This window comes from Ambystoma mexicanum, chromosome 3p (assembly GCF_040938575.1).
Source record: "Ambystoma mexicanum isolate Mex_15411 chromosome 3p, UKY_AmexF1_1, whole genome shotgun sequence".
NCBI classification, from domain to species: Eukaryota; Metazoa; Chordata; class Amphibia; order Caudata; family Ambystomatidae; genus Ambystoma; species Ambystoma mexicanum.
The window spans coordinates 783302026-783319680 of NC_090925.1; the positions used below are offsets into that span (position 1 = coordinate 783302026).

At 45.2% G+C, this 17655-nt stretch overlaps 1 protein-coding gene across 1 annotated transcript in view; it reads left to right on the forward strand.

Annotated features, from left to right (window-relative positions):
* LOC138579957 (vomeronasal type-2 receptor 26-like) overlaps window positions 1-17655 on the forward strand; it is a 315822-nt gene that overhangs the window by 281700 nt on the left and 16467 nt on the right. The gene's annotated exons all lie outside the window — the stretch shown is intronic.

Consider the following 17655-nt stretch of genomic DNA (forward strand, 5'->3'; position numbering starts at 1 on the left):
ATAAGCACAGACATTCACATTCAAACACACATTCCCGAATTAAGGGTTTCAGCCTACATCAGGAAAGACCTCAACACGGATGCATATTCAGGATAAATACGGATCGTTGTCTCTACATTGGGGACCTGGTTTATATCAAACCTTTAGCATACTTGGAATCTTGATTGTCCAATCAGGATGTGAGGGGTGCAGACTTCGGGGACAAGCTCACGTTTCCAGCGTTCTTTCAGTGATGTATTTTCAATGTCATTTCCCTGCACCCCTCCTCACCTACTACCTGGTCTGCTTCTCCTCTCCTCGACCTCACCATTTTGTCCCTGCTTTCTCATACCACCATGGCTCTGTCTCTTATCCTCCTGCTTTCCCCCTTGGCTAGCAAAACACACATCATGTGATGCCATGGCCTTACCCACCTTGCCTCACAGTCAGAACCACAGAACACCCCAGAGAGCTAAAGGACCACCCCTTCAAGGAATCTCTCTGCCTCAACACGTAGGCCATCACATCGCCCCTCGTGCCACCTGACTGGCTAGACTCTGCCCACCACTCTCCTCCCCACCACCCAGTACAGCTGTACCCCTCCTCTGGATGGTATTAAACAGGAGGATCACCTGGGAGGAGAAGGGCCCCAAGGGAATAGGTGGGCTCCATTAGGAGAGATGCAGTATTTGTCTTCCTCAGAGGGATAGAGTTCCATGATACCAGAATATTTAATGGCGTGTTGTCAGTGAGGCTTGTCTTCCCAAAGCTGCCCGTCTTGTTGGTAGTGAAAACTGTTATGGGAACCATAGGAAACAGAGCATTTATACTCTGGCGTCTGATGAATATGATTCTCCCTTAAGTCTGAACCAACCATTGATCCATCTCAAATCTCTTCCTAAAGGTGTATTTAATAATAACAGTGAAGTAAATAAAGGCTATGTTCAGAACACAGAAAGCAATCAGAACATTGGGGACTTCAACTCCCACAATGCCCTATGAACTGGGATGTGGAAGAGGGTTTAAATGATCCTAATGACCCACACCGGAGCAGGACTTTTAAGTATTTAAGGCCCCCTCAGTTGCAGGACAGGTAGGTGGAGCAGTAGTAGGAGTTGTGAGCCGCAGTTGTAGCAGCTGAATCAGGGAAATGAAGACGCTGGATCTGCCACTGGTGTAGAAGCCGATGTCGGTCCTGGGAGGGTCTTTAACCTGAAGTGCAGAGTTACAGCAGAGTGAAGCAGTGTTTTGACAGACTGTCCCTTGAGCGAGAAGAGCTTTCCCTATTTTGTGCCTGGTTCCAGTGGCTGGCGAACACCGGAGTGCAAGAGGAGCATGGTAGGCTCCTTTCTCAAGTGGTGCAGGCTGCAGGAACACGATAGAAGCTGTCAAACGTTTGAAGGGCATCAGAAGAAGCAGAGGCAGTGGTTTGAGCGTACGTGTGTAGCAAGACCGGTGAGTTGGCCTGTCTAGGGTAACCCTGGAACACTCATTTGTCGAAGGCTGACCGTTAATCCATATTTTGAATATCAAACTAATTTAAGGAAGTCTTATTAGCGTAACAATCACTTTAAAGGAAAGCCAGAAAAGAAAGGTTACAATTATCATTGCCAAGACGAAAAAGGGGCAATATTGAAGCCATATAAAGATACTACTGAAGGGGAACAATAGCCACCATTGCCAAAGTAAAGAGGGGGCAAACCTTCAGAAAGCTTATAACCCACATTGGCCAAGTAACAAGAGAATGATACTGTGGACACATTATAACTAGCATTCTCAGAAGGGGGAAGAGGCAATAATCATGCAATACGCCAATAAGCAATGCCTAAGCCAAAGAAAGACAAATGTTATAAAGAGACATTATAAGCAGTTGTGTGATGTGAAATTGAGAGATCAAGAGAGGCAGGAGAGAAGCCCTCCTTATAAGAGGAGAGGAATATAACCTGCATTGCATGTGGAAAATAAAGCAGGGGAACAATCAGTACCAATGTGTATTGTGAATATCAATGTTGTTGAAAGTCAAGGACTTTTCTGAAAGTCTGAAGCAAGAATCACCACTGAGTACTTTTAGTAGTGTTAGGAGCTTTTACTCGGGCAGGCGAGTATACCAGGAAAGGGATTGTTAGTGGTAGTCCTGGCAGGATAGTGAACCAGGATGAAGACATTGAAGTACTGCATTGTGGTTGTGGATGTGAAGTAAAACAAGTGGCAAAGACACTGTTGTGTTTGATGAACTGTGTTAAAAATCATCCTGGCAAGAACCTTGCTGTGAATCGAGAAGAATTATGGAAGTGTTTATTTCCAAGAAGGAGTAGTGATTTTGAAACATTGAATAGCAGTTGGAAGATAAAAGGCTTTAAGGCCCTCATTACGAGTCTGCCAGTAACCCTCTGGTGCTCCCGGCGGTTTACCGGCAGACTCGCCTTACCACTTCCGCTGCCTGATATCCCAGTTATACCAGATATTAAAGGCAGAAGAGGAACTGTAAGTTCCCATTCCTGTGGAGTTCCATAGGACTCCATTGGAATGGGAACCCTGAAGCACCGGCACCATTAGTAACAGTGACAGTGCTTCCGTGAAAAATCTGCCGGTAGGGGTCTGAACTACCGGAAGGTCAGGCCTGTCGGTAGGTCACAGCCCCTACCATCTGACTTGTAGTTTGTCGGTCCAAAAATGGTGCCGGTAACTATTGTTACCTGCACTTTTTTTACAGACTCGCAAACCTGTGATGAGGGCCTTTATGTTTGTGGAAACATTGTCAAGAGCCAAGTGAAAGACTTTTGGAACAAGGAGAACTTTATGAACAGAACTTGGTTACAAAAAGGAACGTTCCTTATTTTGAACTTTGGTTGGAGATCCTATATTGAACCTGGGAAGGGGATTCAACCCAGTTTACAAGGATACATAATTACCAGGTTTATGTTGAGAGCAATTTTTATATTTGTTGAACCTGAAATGACATATTCTACTTTTATAAGCTTATTGTATGTAGAGGTGTGAGGAACAGATTCCCTTTATTACAGTATTTTCCTTTATGTCTATTTTGATAGGTAGAGAAATCCTATTTAGATTAGGGATAGCGAGGTGTTTATCACACCTGTATGAGTTAATAAAATGGCTAATTGTGAAAAACCTTTACCAAGTTGTCCGCCTCGCATTTCTGAATGCTTATAATTATCAGTACTTTACCCACCAAGGTACTTTTTTAAAAACATACCAATGTCTTGCATTTTAGGAGGTAGGCCAGCAAGATAAATTAAATTATTGGAATCATTCAACAAAACTATTTCTGTATGTGTTACACAGATGGTACAGGCTTGTAGCCTATCAAGCGTTTACTTGGTAGATTCATCGAAGATTGGGATTCTGCATTCAATGAGTAATTCCTGCCTGTGTGGTGTTAGGGATAATTCTCCAGAATGGCTAATTTCCCTTACCTACTGAGTCCCTCTGCAGCATTGCTGGATTTCTAGGATTTGTTTTTTTCACCTGGTAAGAGTGTGAGCTTTTTTTCCCACTCTTACATGTGCTTTACTTTGTGTTTTACATTTTTGCGTTCATAGACTATGGAGTCTCACCTACTCCATAGGCATCATCTTTTTACTGTGTGTCACACAGCACCTTTAGTGCAGTGACACAGGGTTGTCGGTTTCAGACTTCCCACTTTAAACTCAATTTTCTGGGGCTGACTACTGTCTCCCAGAACATGTAAAGTTGCCATTGACTTTATTAGTCTTTTTAAATTCACAGACCCAGTAAAAACTATCTTCCATAGAGTACTGGAAAGGGTTAATAGTTATTCCTTTTTGTCTGTTTCTCATGGAACATTATTTCGTTCCCCTTTCTTTAAGATTTGGCTGGTGGCAGTGGTATCTACTATTTTTTTCCTACCACAGACTATGAAAATAGCCTTGGTACTGTTTTAGGCTATGTTAGTAGCCACAAACGTTAATCCGCTGGACCCCTTTTAATTTTATTTGGTTCCGGCTGGGTATATTCGCCATTTCTTTTTGTAACAGTATTTCTTGTGTTTTACTCTGCGCACCAAACCAGGTTTGGTTCCTTTGTTCGCTGTCCTTTGGCTCCTGAGAGTCTAGGTAGACAGGATGTGAGGGAGGGGTTTTAGACCCCCTGCACAGGGTCTCCTTGGAGACCCAAGTCGCACTCTTGTTTGATTGGCTAGGTGACTGTCCTGCCAGAACAGCCACCCTGCTGTGTGATTGACTGCCAGGCTGTGTGAATGGGGGAAAACTACATAAAAAGCAGATCTCTGGGACTTGGAAGGCAGAGTCGCCACTGGTTCGAGAGAACCAAAGAGAAGCTGAAGGAAGAGGACCACTGCACCTCCTGGTGAAGCTCTGCTGCGGGTCTGAATCTGCTGCACTTCGACGACAGAGAAGATCTGCAAGGAATCTTCTTCCCTTGACCAAACAGTTCGCCAAACACCAAGCAAGGCCTCCCTCACCTGATCAAATTTGCTGTGCATCGCTGCAGTGAACTGGATAGCCAGCAGGACCGGACCCTGCCTAGGTTTTAAGGACCACACCTTTTATTCGTCGCTTTGCTCTGCTGCTGGTCTCTTCCCTTAGTAGTGCAGTACCCTCCAGTCTTCCTCCTTCTTGTCAGTCCGACAGTCGCTTCAGCAACCGTGAGCCTGCAGGACCTGCCAGGAGCTTCTGCCTCAGCTACAGCATTCTTCTTCTACTAAGGTACTGTTCAAATCCGGTCGTTCGTTCCATCGACCGCGGTGAAAGTGTTTGAAATCTTTCGCTTATCCGAGGGCTTGTCCTTCTCTACTCTTTTAAATATCTTTTCTTCCGACCAACTTTGTTTCGAACTCTTGGCAAAGACTTAACCACAAACTACTCTGAACTATGTAATCCTCTGCAAATACTCTGAACCTTTAACATTGGCCCAGGACTATTGATTTGAATCCTTGTTGTAGTAAGCCTTTTCTCTATTGCCCTGCCTACTTACTTGTTGGTGCTGCTTGATTTTAAATAACCTTGTCGTTGCCTCCCTTTTTAAATTGCTGGTGTGCCATTTTGCTGACATTTCATTTTGAGCTTAACTTGTCCCAAATTCATTGGGTGGTGTGTAGTGTATTAAGATTGCGATTTTCTGCTGCTTTACATTAGTGAACTGTTTTACAATTGATGGTGTAAATAAATGTATATTCTTTTACTCAAAAACCTTGAGTCAGTGTGCGTTTGAATCATTGTAATTACTGTCCTTTGTCTAACTTCTGATACTGCTCACTTTACTCTGGAGATAAGTCTGGCTGCTCAGCCATCGGTACCACTTTACTGTGTAGTACAGGCTTGTACCAAAGGTGAATTTGTACTGTCACTTGTAGTCTTAATTATGTGTGGTTTTCCCAAAGGGTACTGCATATGATTCTGCCTAACACTGGTGTACAGCGGTGAAGATCAAGTATAGTGATTACACTTAGAGTGCTGCTATTACCTTGGATCAACCAACCACAAGGCTAAACATCACTATAAAGCAACATTTTAATCATGTCTGATATGGAAAGCTACAGTCAGAATACCCTCCTTAGTTACACTGTTGCTTATCTGAAGACTCTGTGTAGAGAAAGGAATTTCTCTGTTAAAGGCAAAAAGTCAGCACTAATTGAAATGTTGTTAGAGAAACAAAGTCTGCAGAGTGGGTCTGAAGTACCTAACCCTCCAGCAAATGTGGAAAATAATGAGGGTGATAATGTGTCAGATATTATTGATGAGTTAGATGAGACAGATGTGTCTCACAATGTAGGCCTTACTAACCCTCTACCTGCTCAGCAACCTCAACCTTTGTCCACAAGGACCCCATCAGGTCCTACACTCAGTCCTGCATTCATTGCTCTAAAACAGATGAGGATTGAATTGGAATTCAAACATATTAATGCTCCAACTGAACAAAAGCATCAAGAAATTAAGCTCAGAGAAATGGAGATGAACTATGCCTTAGAAATGAAAAAGTTGTCTATTTAAAATGCTTCTCTCCCAGAGTCTTCTAGGTCTTCCAGTCCTAAGGGACCCCGTATGCCTTAAGAAATTGTTAGTATGCATGAAGCTAAACTTGATATTTTGGATTGGTTGGAAATGTTTGAGCATAACCATGGGATTCAAGACATTACAGGGAATCAGTTGCTTGCTTGGCTCTTCTCTAGGTTAGCCACTGTTGCATCTGATGTTGTGATGGAGTTGGCGGAGGTGGATAGGATGGATTATGAGTGTGTGAAGCTAGCTTTAATTGCTAGATTTGGGATGACCCCTTCCCAGTACCTTAAGAGGTTTAGGACCCTCAAAAAGCATGATGGTACCCCCTGAGCTACCTGGGGTTGTGAATGTTTGAAAAACTTAGATGGTTGGGTTAAGGGTTAACGAGTAAACACTTTTGAAGGTATGAGAAATCTTGTTATGCTGGAGTCCATTTATGATGCCTGCTCTCCTGAGCTCAGACAGCACTTAGCTGATTCTAAGGAGATAGATCCAAAGAAGTTAGCTAAGGCTGCTGACCTGTGGGTTGCCAACAGGGCTACGAACAAGGATTCTGGGGCAACTCAGAAGAAGGAAGAGGGAAAACAGCCAAAGAAAGATAACAAGGAGAATTCTAATACCTCCAATCCAGAAGAGGCCCCCAAACTTAACCAGGGTAAGCCACTTGGGAAACCAAATAGGGCTAGTGAATCCTCTGGTGCCCAAACAGAGGGAGGTCAGCAGAAACCCCCATTCCAGAGAGCATTTGGTAAATGCTATGTTTGTGGTTCAACTGACCATGTAAAAGGAGATCCCAGATGCAAGGGTAAACCTGCAGGGATCAGCACTGCCTCCCTAGCCTTCTCCACAGAGGAAGAAGTACAAATGGCTAGTGCCCACTTTGAACTATTTGCTGAAGCACCCTTGGGTCTTCAGGCAAATGCATCCTTAGAGTCCATGGGTCTGGGTACGAAACAGAATATGGATGTGTACAACTCAATTCCAGAAAACTCTAGAGGGTATTACATGGACAGTGTTCTTGTCAATGGCCAGGATACTGGGGCCAGCAGAACAGTAGTGGATGAAAGCTTTTTAAAGGCTGAGGATGTTGCTAAGACATCCAAAGGTCCAACTAACTTTTCTGGAGGCCCTGTCCAATTGGTTCCAATTCTGCTAAAAGCTCTAGGAGTAGTATCCAGTATCCCCAGGCCTCCCACTGAGAGAAAACAGAACCAAACCAAATTGGCTAGAGAGGCAACCTTAAGAGACCACTCTGTGCTTGTGGGAACATCTACATAGAACCCCACTACAAGCCCTGGTGTTAGTGAATTGACCTCTAATCCATGCAAATCTGAGGCTAGTATAGTAGGGAAATGGGAGCCCCAGCCAAGCTCCATAATTTCCCATCCAATTGTAAAGTCTTTGACACCCCCTGCTTCTGAGGAAGAGGTGGATAGACAAATTGGACCCATCTCTAGGCCTGTGAGAACTTGTCATTCTCTAAGCTGGTGGAACACCAGGACAAATAGGTCTACGGCTAAACACCTTAAGACTGTTGGAGCTTCTACTGAAGACTCCAATGCAAGTCCTAGTATTAGGAGGAAAGCTTCTAAAATAGGTAAGGTCATATCTCAGAGGAAGTGGCAGCATGTACCTTGCTTGACCACAGCACCTCCAAGCAAGATACCTGAGACCCAACCTGCTCTTGTAAGAGAGGTGGTGAGGAACCATGGAGGCCCCTCTAGATCTAAGGGATCCCTTTCCAAGGACCCCTTGAAAAAGCCTATTGTAGGTTGAAATGTTGTTACAACTTCTGAGGACTGTTAGAACAGATCTCCTATGCATTAAAAAATAGTGATGTACCACAACAGGTTTGTAGGTCATATAGTCTACAAATGAAAACCACTGGTAAAAAAATGCCCTAGCAAGGGTTACACAAGGTTGCTGGTGTACGCAGCATGCCATTTAACCGACTTACAACAGGAGATCCATATTGGTGGGGATTAGATCCTCCTGTCGCTTAGTCTGGGGGGGCGAGTGTTAGGGAGAATTCTCCAGAATGGCTAATTTCCCCTACCTACTGAGTCCCTCAGCAGCTTTGCTGGATTTCTAGGATTTATTTTTTTCACCTGATAAGAGTGTGAGCATTTTTCCCACTCTTACACATGTTTTACTGTTCCCACTCTTACACGTTTTACTGTGTGTTTTACATGTTTGTGTTCATAGACTCTGGAGTCTTACCTACTCCATAGGCATCATCTTTTTACTGCGTGTCACATAGCACCTTTAGTGAAGTGACACAGGGTTGTCTTTTTCAGACTTCCCACTTTAAATTCCATTTTCTGGGGCTGACTACTGTCTCCCAGAACATGTAAAGTTGCTATTGACTTTATTAGTCTTTTTAAATTCACAGACCCAGTACAAACTATCTTCCATAGAGTACTAGAAAGAGTTAATAGTTATCCCTTTTTGTCTGTTTCTCATTGAACATTATTTCGTTCCCCTTTCTTTAAGATTTGGCTGGTGGCAGTGGTATCTACCATTTTTTCCCTACCACAGACTATGAAAATAGCCTTGGTTTTAGGCTATGTTAGTAGCCTCAAACTTTAATCCGCTGGACCCCTTTTAATTTTATTTGGTTCTGGCTGGATTTATTCACCATTTCTTTTTGTAAAGGTCTTTCTCGTGTTTTACTCTGCGCGCCAAACCAGGTTTGGTTCCTTTGTACGCCGTCCTTTGGCAGGCTTCTGCACAGAAGCCCTCCTTAGGCGCCTGAGAGTCTAGGTAGACAGGATGTGAGGGAGGGGTTTTAGGCCTCCTGCACAGGATCTCCTTCGAGACCCAAGTCACACTCTTGTTTGATTGGCTAGGTGATTGTCCTGCCAGGACAGCCACCCTGCTGTGTGATTGACAGCCAAGATGTTTGAATGGGGGAAAACTGCATAAAGAGTAGGTCTCTGGGACTTGTAAGGCAGAGTCGCCACTGGATCGAGAGAACCGAAGAGAAGCTGAAGGAAGAGGACTACTGCAACCACTGAAACTCCCGGTGAAGCCCTGCTGCGGGTCTCAATCTCCTACACTTCGATGACAGAGAAGATCTGCAAGGATTCTTCTTCCCTTGAGCTGATGGGACCAACCAGTTCGCCAAACACCAAGCAAGGCCTCCCTCCCCTGGTCGAATTTGCTGTGCATTGCTGCAGTGAACCGGATAATCAGACCCAGCCTGGGTTTTAAGGAGCACACCTTTTATTCGTCGCTTTGCTCTGCTGCTGGTTTCTTCCCTGGGCAGTGCAGGACCCTTCAATCTTCCTCCTTCTTGCCAGTCTGACAGTCACTTCAGGAACCATGAGCCTGCAGGACCTGCCAGGAACTTCTGCCTCAGCTACAGCATTCTTCTTCTACTAATGTACTGTTCAAATCCGGTCGTTCGTTCCGTCCCACTGCAGTGAACGTTTTTTAAATCTTTCGCTAATCCGAGGGCTTGTCCTTCTCTACTCTTTTAAATAACTTTTCTTCGGACCAACTTCGTTTCAACCTCTTGGCAAAGACTTAACCGCAAACTACTCTGAACTGTGTGATCCTCTACAAAGACTCTTAACCATTAACTTTGGCCCAGGCCTATTGATTTGAATCCTAGTTGCAGTAAGCCCTTTCTAGATTGCCATGCCTACTTACTTGTTGTTGATGCTTGATTTTGAATAACCTTGTCTTTCCCCCCTTTATAAATTGCTGGAGTGCCATTTTGCTCACACTTCATTTTGAGCTTAACTTGTCCAGAATTCATTGGGTGGTGTGTAGTGTATTAAGATTGTGATGTTCTGCTGCTTTACATTAGTGAACTGTTTACAACTGATGTTGTAAATACATGTACATTCTTTACTCAGAAACCTTGAGTCAGTGTTTGTTTGAACCATGGTAATTACTGTCCTTTGTGTAACTTCTGATACTGCTCATTTTATTCTTGAGATAAGTCTGGCTGCTCAGCCATCGCTACCATTTTACTGTGTAGTACAGGCTTGTACCAAAGGTGAATTTGTACTGTCACTTGTAGTCTTAATTATGTGTGGTGTTCCCAAAGGGTACTGCATATGATTCTACCTAACATTTGGTTTGAGCCATTTGTGAATAATTCCCTAGTGACTCCAGACAATCCACAGGATTTATAGAGATAGTACCTGAACCACAGCTGTATAATTTGTAGTTTGTATATACTATCAATCCTTCAAAAACTACCATTTTACAAAAATATGTAACTTTCAATAAAAAAATGTATGTATCTAATAATTTGAATTTGATCCTTTCAAATGATTTCAATATACTATGTTTTTCATTTAAAGTTTTGAGTTTTCCTTTCAAATCTAAAGTTTCTAACCACAACATACACCAATGCACAGACAATGGAGTGAAAAAGAAATAATCTGTACGTGCATTAAAAGGGCGATTGCAAATCACACTCTTATTATTTATTCACATGCTACTTTTTTCCTTCATGTACTCTATATTGCATTACATTATATTTCTGAATAAACAACTCTTTCAAATAAAAGTTAACAATGAAAACACGTTTAATGTCATAGTAAATAAAATCCATGAATTAATATGACAATATGACAAGTGAATAATAGTAATTTCTAAGTCACCAACATCTCCAAGTATACTCTTCAAAAATGTATGCTATACCTTTAAGATCTACAAAGATCACAGTTGCTCCCGTCAATAAATTTAAAAATATATAATTCTGATGATATAATGAAGCCAAATCGTTATCTGGGGCGTGGGGGGGTGGGTGGATGGGAGTGTACAAGCCGCTAAATGCCATGTACAACTCAAAGGGGTCTTTCGCATTGGGGACCATTAGCCACATGGCCACCCCAGATCTGGTATATACATGCGCCCCTTTGAAGACACTGTCCCTGCAATCAACGTATCATTGTGTCCTTTGACTAGGTTCCGGGCCATTTGCACCTCATCCACATCCACTCCCCTCCCATTGTCAATGGTCAATTACTTGGGCAAGGTGGTCAATAAATTGACCACCAGGTCCAAGTGGCCTATAGAGAGATATAACAGGAATGCTATGGGGAGCAGTGATCATGTTGATAGTGTATTCGAAAGAGGGAGAACTAGCAGGAGAATGTGGAGTAGAAGATATAGTAAGTTTGGAAGATGCAAACAATCCTACTCCACCACCCTTACCAGTTGGCCGCGGAGAGTGGGAGAAGATGTAGGCCGGGACGTGAAGGGCAGCAAGGGTTTCAGAGTCTGAGGGAGAAATCCAGGTTTCTGTAAGGGTAATAAGGTTAAGAGAGGGAGAATAGGAAAGAAGAACGTGGGTGGTAAAGGGAGTCTTGTTACAGACAGATTGTGCATCCCAAAGAGCAATATCAAGAGAGTGAGATGTTGATGCTGATGTTGAGTCTGCAAAGTAGAGATGCGCTGGGGGTAAATGTGAGAAGAGGAAGTGTGATGAAAGTTATGGTTGGATGTTTTCTGAATTGAGAGCAGGTGAGCAATAAGAGGGGTGGCATCGAGCAAAAGAGATGTCAGGGAAAGGAAGAGGTTTTAAATGGTTTTATGCAGAGGAGAATGAAGAGAGAAGTATAATAGAAAGGAATAGATAGTGCTAGAATGGATTTCTAAACTCTGGGCTGATGGACAGAGGTTTAGAAGGCCACCCCATTTTAGTGAACAGGGTACCTTATGGACAAGATAGACCAATCGCTTGGCAGCCGGTCAAGACTAGGGGCCTCATTATAAGGCTGGCACTCCTGTAATGAAGGGGGCCGGTACGGGACCGGCCCCCTTCATTCTGGGAGCGCCGATTACGAGCTTCCCATCCCGGGACCCGGATCGCACGCCTGGTAAAACCAGGCGTGCTTTCTGGGTCCCGTGAGGGGAAGTGGGAGGCAATAATGGGCCAGATGTAATCTGGCCATTATTACCTCCCTCCCCATTCCCATTGAGCCCTATGGGGGCTCAAATGGGAATGGGGATGGGTTCCTGCAAGGAGGAATTGCCGTGCCCTCCTATGTCAGAGTAACTCAGTAAATCCCCATTGCAGGAACCCGGTAATGGAGCCCGGAACGGACGCAGTCATGGAGCTAATAGCTCCATGGCTACCTCCATTCTCGTAATGAGACCCAATAGGCCTCATTACGCGGTAGGCGGTAAGGGATTACCAGCACCGGTAAGGGCACCGGTGCCGGTAATCCCTTACCACCCTATTCCGAGGTCCCTTAGCGGGTCCCTTCCTTAACGCCTGGTTTTACCAGGCGTTATGGAAGGGACCAGTTAAGGGACTTCAGAGCTAATAACGGTACCACAAATTGCGGTACCGTTATTAGCTCCATCCCCATTCCCATTGAGCCCTATGGGGGCTCGAATGGGAATGGGGAATGGTTCCCGGAATGGGGATATACCAGGTCCTCCAAGGTTGGAATGACCCAGTAAGTCCCTATTTCGGGAACCCAGACCCGGAATGCGGTAAGGGGGCAGCCATGGCGCTAATAGCGCCATGGCTACCGCCTACCACGTAATGAGGCCCATTATCTTTTCAAAATGATGGGACAGCTAGGTAAGGGTACTGAAGGGGGTAGATCTACAACACCATCCACACATGGATGGCTGAAAACTGTCTCTGCCTGAACAGGGATAAGACTGTTAAACGTGCCGGGGGGCTGTGGGGGTGCAAGCTTCCCTTTCATTGCCACCAGGCACTGGAACTCCCTGCCACGGGCCCTAAGAGCTGAACCTTCTCATCTCACCTTCCGCAAAGCAATCAAAACCAGACTGTTCACCTAAAATGTCACACACACCGGCCAAGTCCCCCAGACAGCCTCCACTATATATTTATGCCAAACATAGGTAGCCTACTAACATTGTACTATGTGTGGATATAGATGAATGTCTCTAGTCAACAACTTTAGCTAAACTCAGTCAGGGGCTATTGTAACCGAGCCACCTACCAAAGTAATTTAACTAAGCCATGTAAGTGTGTGGGCTAATGTAACCCAGTTGCCCATCTTTTATGTACTGTAACTAAGACTTTATCTTGTAACAGCGCCTTGATGCCCTTGGGCTGTGTGCGCACTATATAAATGCAAATAAATAAAATAAAAAATAGGAGTTCCAAGTGCCTGGGAAGGGTCTGCCCTTCGCAGACAGAGCAGTTTTTGACTTTCGGAACAGGCAAGGGAGCGCAGACAATCCCAGCCAAAGAGAGAAAGAAAAATGCGTAGAACTAAATGGATGAGACAGGGGCCACCGGTAGGTTATGCAAGTACTCACCACCCTTTGCTTCAATCCAGACCAAACTATGCCAGTTTAGTCAAGGTCGTCAGAGGTTGAAAATTCTGCCTTTGCTCTCCGATCCGGCTCTCAGGTGCTGCGGGACAGGACAGTAGTCTGTGAAAGGACAGTAGCCACAACCCTGCCCATAAAGGGAGGAAAAAGAACATTCCGGTGCAGCGGGACTCAGGGCACAGCAGAGAAGGCGGGAAAGCCAACCCACAACGACCCTCACCACAACGCAGTGGTGCAGGGAGCACAAAGGCTTGCGGCGTGATACACTCTCCTAGTTTGTGACCCAGAGGAGATAGGCCTTTGGAATGTGGCGTTAGGGTGTCGGGAAGCACAAGCTAGAGGAATTTCCAAAGTTTCAAGCATCAACTCGAAACGGCCACGCTCCTATGCAATGTCAGAGCTGGTCACTTCACTGGACGGCCCAGGAACACTTCTGAGTAGGCTCTTTTGGTGGGAAATCAGGAGATGTTGAGTGTAGTTGATCCCACTACTCAAAAGGGTCAAAGCTCCCTTGCAGGCGTTCTAAAGTCGAGAATGAAACAGGGGTCCAATGGGCCGACAGCAGGCCCAGGGTGCCAAACCTTCCAGCTCATTTGCGGTGGGTCCACGGTTCTGCTTTAGCTCACTGGATACTTGGCTCCTTCGGTAGTTCAAGATGAACCACTGTAGATTGACCTGGAATGGAAGCAGGGCCCCTTCTCTTATCCAAAGTTCAATGTGTGATTGAATCTGGACAACCAATAGAAGATATGCTCCCTTGAATGCAGACCAGAAATGGTACAATCATGGTCCACGGTGATCCTCGTGTATTCCTGCATACCAGACATCCTGGCACGAGTAGCAACTTAAGATTATCTCCCTTCATGGCCATCAGCCACTTTAAGGGCTTATTATCTGTTTGCTCAGTGAAGTGGGTCCCATAGAGGCAGGGCCTCCACTTCCTTAGGGCCCACACAACAGAGAAACATAATTTCACTTCTGTGGACCACCTGAGCTCTCTGTCCTTAAACTGGCAGCTAATGAATCCAATTGGGTGTTCCTTGCCTTTCTCATCTAACTGTGATAGAAATGCAGCTATCCCAGTGTCAGAGGCATCTGTATGCACAATAAAAGGTTGCTTGTAGTCATGGGCCCTGAGAACAGAGGCCTGGCACAGGGAGTCTTTTAAGCCTTGGATTGCTTCTGATGCCCTCTCAGACCAAGAGCCCTTCTTGGGCTTCTTTGGAGTAGTGAGAACAGTCAGAGGAGCAGCTATGGTCCTATAGTCTTCCATAAAAGTCCTGCAAGACCCAGTGGGGCCCGAAAATGCTGTCATTTGGGTCTGGGTAGTGGGGTTAGGGCAGTCTTGTACTGCTTGTACCTTACTGGGAAGAAGTTGAATCCTCCCTCCACCAACCTCGTGCCCAAGGTAGACCACTGACCCATGACCAATTTGACACTTGCTGGCCTTTATGGTCAGGTGGACCTTCTGAAGAATTTGCAACACTATTCCTAGGTGTCTCACATGCTTTTCTCAGGTTGAGCCGAAAACTGCAATATCATCCAGATATGCCAAGCAAAATTCATACAATCCTTTTAGAACATGATTAACTAGCCTCTGAACAGTGGCAGGTTCATTTTTCAACCCAAATGGCATTGCCCTAACTGGTAAAGCCCTTCTGGAGTTGAGAATTTTGTCTTCTCCTTGGTATGTTCTGCAAGGGCAATTCGCCAATACCCTGCAGTGAGGTCAAACGTGCTGAGGTACTTGGAAGCACCCAGCATGTCCACCAACGCATCAGTTCATGGTAGACAGTGAGCATCCATCCTGGTGACCACATTCAGAGCCCTGCAATCCACGCAGAACCTCAATTCAGAGGTTTCTGCCTTTGGTACCAGAATCACAGGACTGGACAATGGACTACTGGAGGGCTCAATCACCCCTAGAACCAACGTCTTATTAACTTCAGACTCGATGTAGAATCTCACTTTATCTGACATCCTATAACCCCTACTTTTGTAGGTACACTATCGCCAGTGTCAAGGTGTCAAACCTGGAGTAAGTAAGAACAAGGGAGAACTGTCTCAGCAAAGTTCTTACTTCCTCTTGTTGCTAAGGAGTCAGCCGAGGAGCCATCTTGACACCCTCAAGAGAGCCATCTGAAGGACTATGCTGCAATAAGTCAGGAAGAGGTTCTAATTCCTCCTCTTCTCTGTGTGATGCCAAAAGTAGTGCAGCTATTTCAACCCTAGGGATGATGAAAGCCTTCAATCTATTTATGTGGAACACTTTTGGGGCTTGACCAGGTCTTCCAAAGTCTACTAAATAGTTTACCTCACCTAATTGCTTGCTCCACAACTATGTAAGGGTCTGACCATTTATCCTGGAGAGCTCTAGGCCTGATAGGATTCATGATGAAGATTTCTTGGCCTAGGGTAAAGTGAACAAGAGAAGCTTTCCAGTCATACCAATGTTTGTCCTTCAGCTTGTCATTGGCCTGAGCCATCAGAAGGACCATTATCTCCCTTAAACCTAACACATAGTCAACTACATTGGTAGTGATAGAAGGAGTAGGGAGCTCCCATCCTTTTTAGACTATGGCGATTGATCCCCTAACAGGGTGACCAAATATAAGCTCAAAGGGGCTGAAAACAACACCTTCTTGAGGGACCTCTCTGTACGCAAAGAGTAAGCCTGGTAACAGGAGATCCCACTTTCTCCTTTTGGGTTCCTCAAGAGCCCCAATCATGCTTTTGAGAGTTCTATTAAATCTCTCAGCTAAGCCATCTGTAGATGATAAGCAGATGAAAATGCATAAGTGAACCAACACTCTTTCCACATGGCTTGCATATCAAAGGGACCAACAATGTCAATCCATACCCTCTAAAAGTGCACGCCCACCACAGGGAGTGGCACCAATGGAGCCTGGATTGTTGCATCACTTTCCCCAGGAATCTGGCAAGTGGCACAACTCCTACAATGGCTTTCTATCTGGATCCCCATCTTGGGCCAGTAGAAATGCATGGATAAACTCTCCTTTGTCTTCTTGATCACAGCGGGAATTCATGCACCAATTGTAGGAGGAAGGGTATTACCTGAAAGGGGACCACCAACCTCCTATGGTCTCTCTCAGTAGACTCTCTGGGCTCACTATAACGGAGCCCACCTTCCCAATAAATCCTATGTTTCCCAGGAGGTTCACCCTCACGCTGGGCACAGGCCTGTCTCCTTATGCCTTCTAAAGATGGCCACTCATGTTGGCCCTTACTCATCCCTATCAGGACAACCTTCAACCAACAAACTCTGGAGTTCAGGATGGTCATGGGGGATGGGAATGTCATGCAGCACCTCTTCCTCGTCAGGTGCAGGTGCTTGGCCAACTGCTTCCACCTCAATGGTAGGTGAGTTAAGGGGAGTATTTTCTTTCCCTCTTCTGGTTTTCTTCACTCCCTTAGCCTTGGGTTTCTCCTTTGGCTTTGGCTGAGCTTTGGACTTGGCCAAGGCAGCCTTTGTTTGAGACCTTGTGCAGGGTCTGTCTGCTGTGTCCCCCACATGACATACATCTCTGAGCTCTTTCCCCAGCAGTAGTCTCCCTGGGACTTGCCTCTATACACTCACAGGTATCCTGACCAATGAACCATATATAGTTAAAGATACAGGGAACTTGAGAGTGAGGCCATCTGCTAACTTGGTGGGCATCAAAGGAGCTCTGACAATCTCCTGTGGGTTTACCAATGTGGAATTTACCACAGTTCTGCTGGCTCCACCATCTCTTAGGCAGGGGTGTCAACACAATTCACTAGCACACTTTCTTTAAAGTAGAGCTTGGTACTATCAGGTATACAGGCATAGGCCTCAGCTACTCTAGGTTCACAGGAAGCCAGGGAAACTAAGACCACTTCAGCCTCTATCTCACAGGGTAAGGAGTCTGAAGAGAAGGATGCCCCTATGTGTATTCATTCCTCCTCATGGGGACGGCCAGATTCACAGAGTGGACCCCCAAGGTTCTGACCTTAAATCTGGGGTCCCCATTAACATGGTCACTTGCTACACAAGCCTCACAAGACCCACTGGTCCTTGGGACATAGGGGGTCATATTGTAACCAGACCTATGCTTGGGATTCTTAGTCCCACTACCCTGAACTTTTTCTTTGGACTTACCCTTTTAAAACTTTTGTGGCCCTTATTGGAGAAAGATCATTCCGTACCCCCACCCTCTTTCTCTTTCTGCTGCTTCTTCCCCTCCCCCTGCTTACCAGAAACAGGTTTGTCCTCATGGGATACTTGGTGTGACACCCAGAAAACAGCTGCAATAGCCAGCTTCTTTGGATCTATCTCCTTAGAATCAGCTAAGTGCAGGAAGCAAACATATTTTTAAGCATGATCAAATTCATCATACCCTGAAAGGTGGTG